Source organism: Sminthopsis crassicaudata, chromosome 5 (genome assembly GCF_048593235.1).
Source record: "Sminthopsis crassicaudata isolate SCR6 chromosome 5, ASM4859323v1, whole genome shotgun sequence".
In the NCBI taxonomy this organism is placed as follows: domain Eukaryota; kingdom Metazoa; phylum Chordata; class Mammalia; order Dasyuromorphia; family Dasyuridae; genus Sminthopsis; species Sminthopsis crassicaudata.
Window position 1 is genome coordinate 120,192,514 of NC_133621.1, and position 6,821 is coordinate 120,199,334.

The 6,821-nt window shown below is 33.7% G+C and overlaps 1 long non-coding RNA gene across 1 annotated transcript in view; it reads left to right on the top strand.

The window, feature by feature from the left end:
- Nucleotides 1-2,262: 2,262 nt before the first annotated feature.
- The window catches only part of LOC141543169 (uncharacterized), a 51,014-nt gene continuing 46,455 nt past the window's right edge, over nucleotides 2,263-6,821 (top strand). Inside the window, exon 1 of the long non-coding RNA XR_012482364.1 lies at nucleotides 2,263-2,381. This is a non-coding gene — a long non-coding RNA (uncharacterized LOC141543169). The remainder of the gene's footprint in view (nucleotides 2,382-6,821) is intronic.

Sequence of the window (6,821 nt, forward strand, 5' to 3'; positions counted from 1 at the left end):
GGGAATACAGTAATCATGTTCAGTTCTGCACATGCATACATATATTTATGTATACATATAATGTGTGCACATATATATACATAATGAGCAGTTGGAAGAGGATAAGAATGCAATAATTTTACTTTTCATAATGGGACATCTTTGCAACAACTAGCATTTTCCTTTCAATTAAAAAAAAAGTCCTTTGTTTCTAGTCTATGTGAAAGAAACATCAAGCATTCCAAATTTAATTCTACTACTGCACAGCTACCTGTGTGGTCTTGTGAGAATTACTTAACCTTTATTTCTGATCTTATCTATAAAATGGGGATAATAAGGCCCCAAATACTGTCCTGACAGGATTCATTAGAGATAAAAGTAGGCAGTAGTCGTGGAAGACGAAAACTTTGAAAAATGCTACAGTAAAGGCAATAAAATATAGCATTTATTACCTCCTCTTACCTCCTAAAGTTCTCGTTTTTAAACAAGGCCAAGAATGTGCTAGAGCCACCTCTAACTGGCTAGAGCAAATTATTAAATTTTCAAAGTGAGGATTTATATCTCTGAAATTGTCCAGTGCTACAGATCAGGGTTTTTTATTGCTTTGTTGATTTCTGGACTTCAGAAAACGATGGAGAAATTCTTAATGATGAAGATTAAAGTTAAACTATGTCCTGCATACTTTTCCCCACATACACAAAAGTTGGGTTGGTTGTTAAATATTTACCAGTATGCTTCTCAGAACAGAACAAGTCTAAGAATGTGATTTTGCAGCTGTTCATAGTAGGAAAGAGCTTTCTTTTTGACAATGATAATCTCAACCTGAATTCAGTTTAAGTAAACAAACATTTACCAAATCCATAATATACATAAGGTATTATGCTAAACCCTAGGCATACAGAGATATTAAAAGTCATGATCCAATAGGATAAATGGATATATATATATATATATATATATATATATATATATATATATATATATATATATAGGAATAAGCATGACAAAGATAGATCGTAAAAGAGTCAAAGTAGCATAGGAAAATCTAAGGAGGGGCAAGTCCCTTTCTGCAAGAGTGGAGAAAGGGAGAGGAGGGAAGGGGCAAGTCAAGAAAGATTTCATGAAAAAAAATAATACTTGAGGATATATTGACTTGGGGGGGTGATTATCTAGCTAACTATATATGTACTTCTAGATATAGATATATATGCATGTATATATATAAGCAAAAATGCATAATGTATGTATAAATATATAAACACAAACAAAAATCTTAAAATTGATAAACAACAGATTTGGGGGCTTTATTTTCTTATTTAATTTGTAACTTTTGTTTTATTGGATTATGTAACCTATTCATATGTAAAGTTATAAATTGGGTTCATATTTTTATTGTTTCTAATATGGTTCTTATTGGGATTTTAAATAATATATATATTTACATAAATATAAGCAAATGTGTATATGTGTGTATATATGTGTACACACATACATGTATGCATATATTTTTTCCTAACAGGCAAAGCTAAAATGGCATTGCATTCCAGATACTGACCAATTTCTATACAAGCTAAAAGGCTGTAGAATAAAACCCAAGGTCATGGAATAACCAGACATTTATTTTGACTGAAACATGAGTAATGAGCAAAACATAGCATGAACAGAAATAAAGCTAAATAAGGGTGAAAGAGTAGGTTGGAACCAAATTATAGAAAGTTTTAAATGCCAAGCTAAGAAATAAGTGTTCTGTGATATAAGCAATAGGGAGCCTCTTAAGGTTTTTACAAAAAGGTCATAACAGTGAGACTGTACATTTGAAAACTATTTTGACAGCTATATGAAGGAAGGATTGAAGAAGAGAAAAAAATGGTAAAAACTTTATTTCAGTAGTTTAGAACAGAGGGTATGAAGGCTTGAACAGAGGGTAAGGCTATATGACTGGGATAGAGTTTCCAAAGATATTTTAGTGGCAGAAATGACAAGACTTGGCAATGAAGTGAATTTAAAAGGGGAGGGAAGGGAAAGAGGAGATTCAAAAATGAACTCCAAGTTTTTTAAATTAGATGAGTAGAAAATTTGTGATGACACCACAAAGCAATTGACCTGTGGACAAATAAGCAGTGGGTATTGCCATTAATCCGACAAGGGCTTATCTCCCCATATGGCATTCTTTGTGTTCAGCCTATATAAAGTAGACTAACTCAGAACCAGTATTTCTAGACAAGCCCATACACTGCAGAACTGATTGACTATGCTGTCATAAAACAGAATGCTAGAGTGCCCAGTGACATCTATGGACCCAACAATTCAAGTCCAGGCAATCTGCTGAGATGGGGGTTTTTCCCTATGTGTACTTGCATTTTTCTACATTGGGGTCACCTAGGAATCTCATGCAATGGGCAGTAAGTATTTATAATACTTATAATAATTATAAACCATTTGAAGTCTTAAGGCATGGCTTATACTAAAATGGCATAGGAATAGCAAAATATGACAAGAGCATTTGACAACACCTTCAGGACAGTTCCTTAATTCTCTGGGTATGGCTGAGCCAGAGATCATGAGACTGGCATTCAGAAGTGGAAGGAAGGAAGTCCTAAGGACATATGAAGGAAATTACCCCTGCTCCTTTAATCCTGAAGAGCCAGAAGTGGCAATCTTATATGGTTCTGAGTGAACCACAAGAAATGGCACGTGGTATAGTAATAACATGCTCCCTGAGTCACAGTAGCAATTCTACAAAACACACCTTCCTCATGGTAGCATGATTGCTGTTTAAATTACTATTCTTTCCCCACCTAGGCTCCAGGGGCAGCCAGCAGCCTTCCTACATTCATGGGAGTTGATCTTTAAGATCTAACCATGGACCTTCTCAAGAGCCTGGCAAAGCATTCTAGATAAGGCATTATCCCTGGAGTTGAAGCCCTTTTGCCTGAGAATATCAGAGTTAATATAATTACTATTAATAATAAATAATAAATAGCACTTAATGAACTTTAAGGTTTGCAAAGTTCACAATACTTGAAATATCCCCACAACAAATAAGATGTGGCCACTAAGAGATGCATTGTTTTGTGGCAAATAGAACACTGGATGTTGAATCAGGGGGCTCAGATTCAAGATTCAGCTTTGTTTTTGTGTGATCTAGGACAAGTTTGAACAAGTTTTTTCACATCTCTGGGACTCCGTTTGGCAATATTTAAAATAATGAGGTTCTATATTCTGTGCTGCTTTTTTGGGATTATGATAAAAGGCAGGGGAGGTTATTATTGGCCTATATCAATTAATTCTACTGAGTGCCATCTACAGCCAGAAAGAAGTGGTACTAATAGAAATATTTCATATTGGCATAAATAAGGTCTTTTTTTTCTTTTAAAGTTTTTATTAATATAATTTGTAGTTACATTGCCTGATTTCTTCTACTACTTCTCTTCCTTCATGAGATCCATTCCATATAACAAAAACTATTTTAAAGGGAAAAAATGAGGGAAAAAAATCTTAAAACAGATAAGCAACAGATGTCAATGTGTAATTTTTGTTTTATTGGATTATGTAATCTACTTATATGTAAGGTTATAAGAGTTAAGTGTATATTTTATGCTTGTTTCTAATATGGCTTTTTTAATTGGGATTTTTAAAAATTCCATCCTCTTTGAAGATATGATTTTTTCTTAGATTATTTTTGCTTTATCTATTTTAAGGAAATCTTATTTCCATAAGTTCTCTTCTCTTCACCTTTTAATTCCTCCCTCCATTATCCAATAGATAAATGGTCAAAAAACATGAACAGGCAGTTCCAAGAAAAAAATCAGTCATAAATACGCAGATTTTAAAATGCCCTAAATTACTACTGCCTAAAGAAATGCAGATGATATGATGGTATACTTAGAGAACGCCAAAGACTCTGATAAAAAGCTATTAGAAGTCATTCATAACTTTAGCAAAGTTGCAGGATACTAAATAAATCCACATAAATCCTCAGCATTTTTATACATTATCAACACAATCCAACAGCAAGAGATACAAAGAGAAATTCCATTCAAAATGACTGTCAATAGTATAAAATATTTGGGAATCTTATCTGCCAAAGGAAAGTCAGGAATTATATGAGCAAAATTACAAAACACTTGCCACAAAAATAAAGTCAGATTTAAATAATTGGAAAGACATTAAGTGCTCTTTGGATAGGCTGAACGAATATAATTAAGATGACAATACTCCCTAAACTAATCTATTTATTTAGTGCTATACCAGACTCCCAAGAAACTATTTTAATGACCTAGAAAAAATAACAACAAAATTCATATGGAAGAACAAAAGATCAAGAATTTCAAGGGAAGTAATGAAAAAAAAAGTCAGAGGAAGGTGGTCTAGCTGTACCTGATGTAGAACTATATTATAAAGCAGCAGTCACCAAAACCATTTGGTATTGGCTAAGAAATAGACTAGTTGATCAGTGGAATAGGTTAGGTTCACAGGACAAGATAGTGAATAAAAATAGCAATCTAGTGTTTGACAAACCCAAAGATCCCAACTTTTGGGAAAATAATTCATTATTTGACAAAAACTGCTAGGAAAACTGGAAATTAGTATGGGAAGAAACTAGGCATGGACCCACACTTAACACCACATACTAAGATAAGATCAAAATGGGTCCATGATTTAGGCATAAAGAATGAGATCATAAATAAATTAGAGGAACATAGGATAGTTTACCTCTCAGACTTGTGGAGGAGGAAGGAATTTATGGCCAAAGGAGAACTAGAGATCATTATTGATCACAAAATTTTGATTACATCAAATTAAAAAGCTTTTGTACAAACAAAACTAATGCAAACAAGATTAGAAGGGAAGTAACAAATTGGGAAAATATTTTTACAGTTAAAGGTTCTGATAACGGCCTCATCTCCAAAATATACAGAGATTTGACTCTATAAGAAATCAAGCCATTATAAATGGTCAAAGGATATGAACAAACAATTTTCAGATGATGAAACTGAAACTATTTCCACTCATATGAAAGTGTTCCAAATCACTATTGATCAGAGAAATGCAAATTAAGACAACTCTGAGATACCACTACACACCTATCAGATTGGCTAAGATGACAGGAACAAATAATGATGAATGTTGGAGGAGATGTGGGAAAACTGTTGCATTGTTGGTGGAGTTGTGAAAGAATCCAACCATTCTGGAGAGCAATCTGAAATTATGCCGAAAAAGTTATCAAACTGTGCATACCCTTTGACCCAGCAGTGCTTATATCCCTGGGCTTATATCCCAAGGAAATACTAAAGAAGGGAAAGGGACCTGTATGTGCCAAAATGTTTGTGGAAGCCCTTTTTGTAATGTCCAGAAACTGGAAAATGAATGGATGTCCATCAATTGGAGAATGGTTGGGTAAATTATGGTATATGAAGGTTATGGAATATTATTGCTCTGTAAGAAATGACCAACAGGAGAAATACAGAGAGGCTTGGAGAGTCTTATATCAACTGATGCTGACTGAAATGAGCAGAACTAGGAGATCATTATACACTTCAACAACAATACTATATGAGGATGTATTCTGATGGAAGTGGATATCTTCAACATAGAGAAGAGCTAATTCAATTCCAATTGATCAATGATGGACAAAATCATCTACACCCAGAGAAGGAACACTGGGAAATGAGTGTAAACTGTTAGAATTTTTTTGTTTTTCTCCCCAGGTTATTTTTACCTTCCGAATCCAATTCTTCCTTTGCAACAACAACAAAATTCAATTCTGCACATATATATTGTACCTAGAATATACTATAACATTTAATATGTATGGGAATGCCTGCCATCTAGGGGAGGGGGTGGAAGGAAGGAGGGGAAAAATTCGGAACAGAAGGGAGTACAAGGGATAATGTTGTAAAAAATTACCTATGCATATATGCTGTAAAAAAAAAGGTTATAATTATAAAATTAATAAATAAATAAGTAGATAAAGATAAATGCAAATCAAAACAACTCCAAAGCACCACCTCACACAAATCAGACTGGACAAAGAAATAAAAAAAGGAAAATGACAAATGGTGGAAGGGATGTGGAAATATAAAGGCACTAGTGCATTGCTGGTAGAGTTCCAAATGGGTCCAGCCATTCTGGAAAACAATTTAGAAGCAGAAGCAAAGGGCATACTCTGTGTATATTCTTTGACCCAGCAATAACACCATCAGGTCAGCATCCCAAAGAGATCAAGGAAAAAGGAAAAAAGACCCACATGCACAAAAACATCTATAGCAGCTCTATTTGTGATGACAAAGAATCAGAAATCTAGGGGATGCCCTTCAACTATGGAATGACTGAACAAGCTGCAGTACTTGACTATAGAAGAATACTATCATGCTATAAGAAATGATGTGCAGAATAGTTTCAGAGAAACCTGAGAAGACATGCAAACTAATAAAAAGTGCAATAAGCAGGACCAGCAGATACACAGAAATAACAATACTATAATAACAGTCAACTAAAAAAGTTTAACCATTCTGATCAATATAATGATCTAAGGTAACTCCAATGATGGAAAATGCTATTTGCCTTTGAAGAGAGAACCAATGAACTGAGGGCAGATCAAAGAATTGCATTTTTCATATTCATTATTTTTTGCCTTCCCCTTCTCCAACATGGCCAATACAGAAATCTTTTGAGTGACTTCATAGGTATAATGATATAAATGGGTGTCATATTGCTTGCTTTTTCATGAGTGGAAGAGGGAGGGAATTTGGAACTCAAAATTTTTAAAAATAAACATTTTATTTAAAATGACATATGAAAATAAATAAATATTTTTCCATTCTTCCTACCCCTTGTAA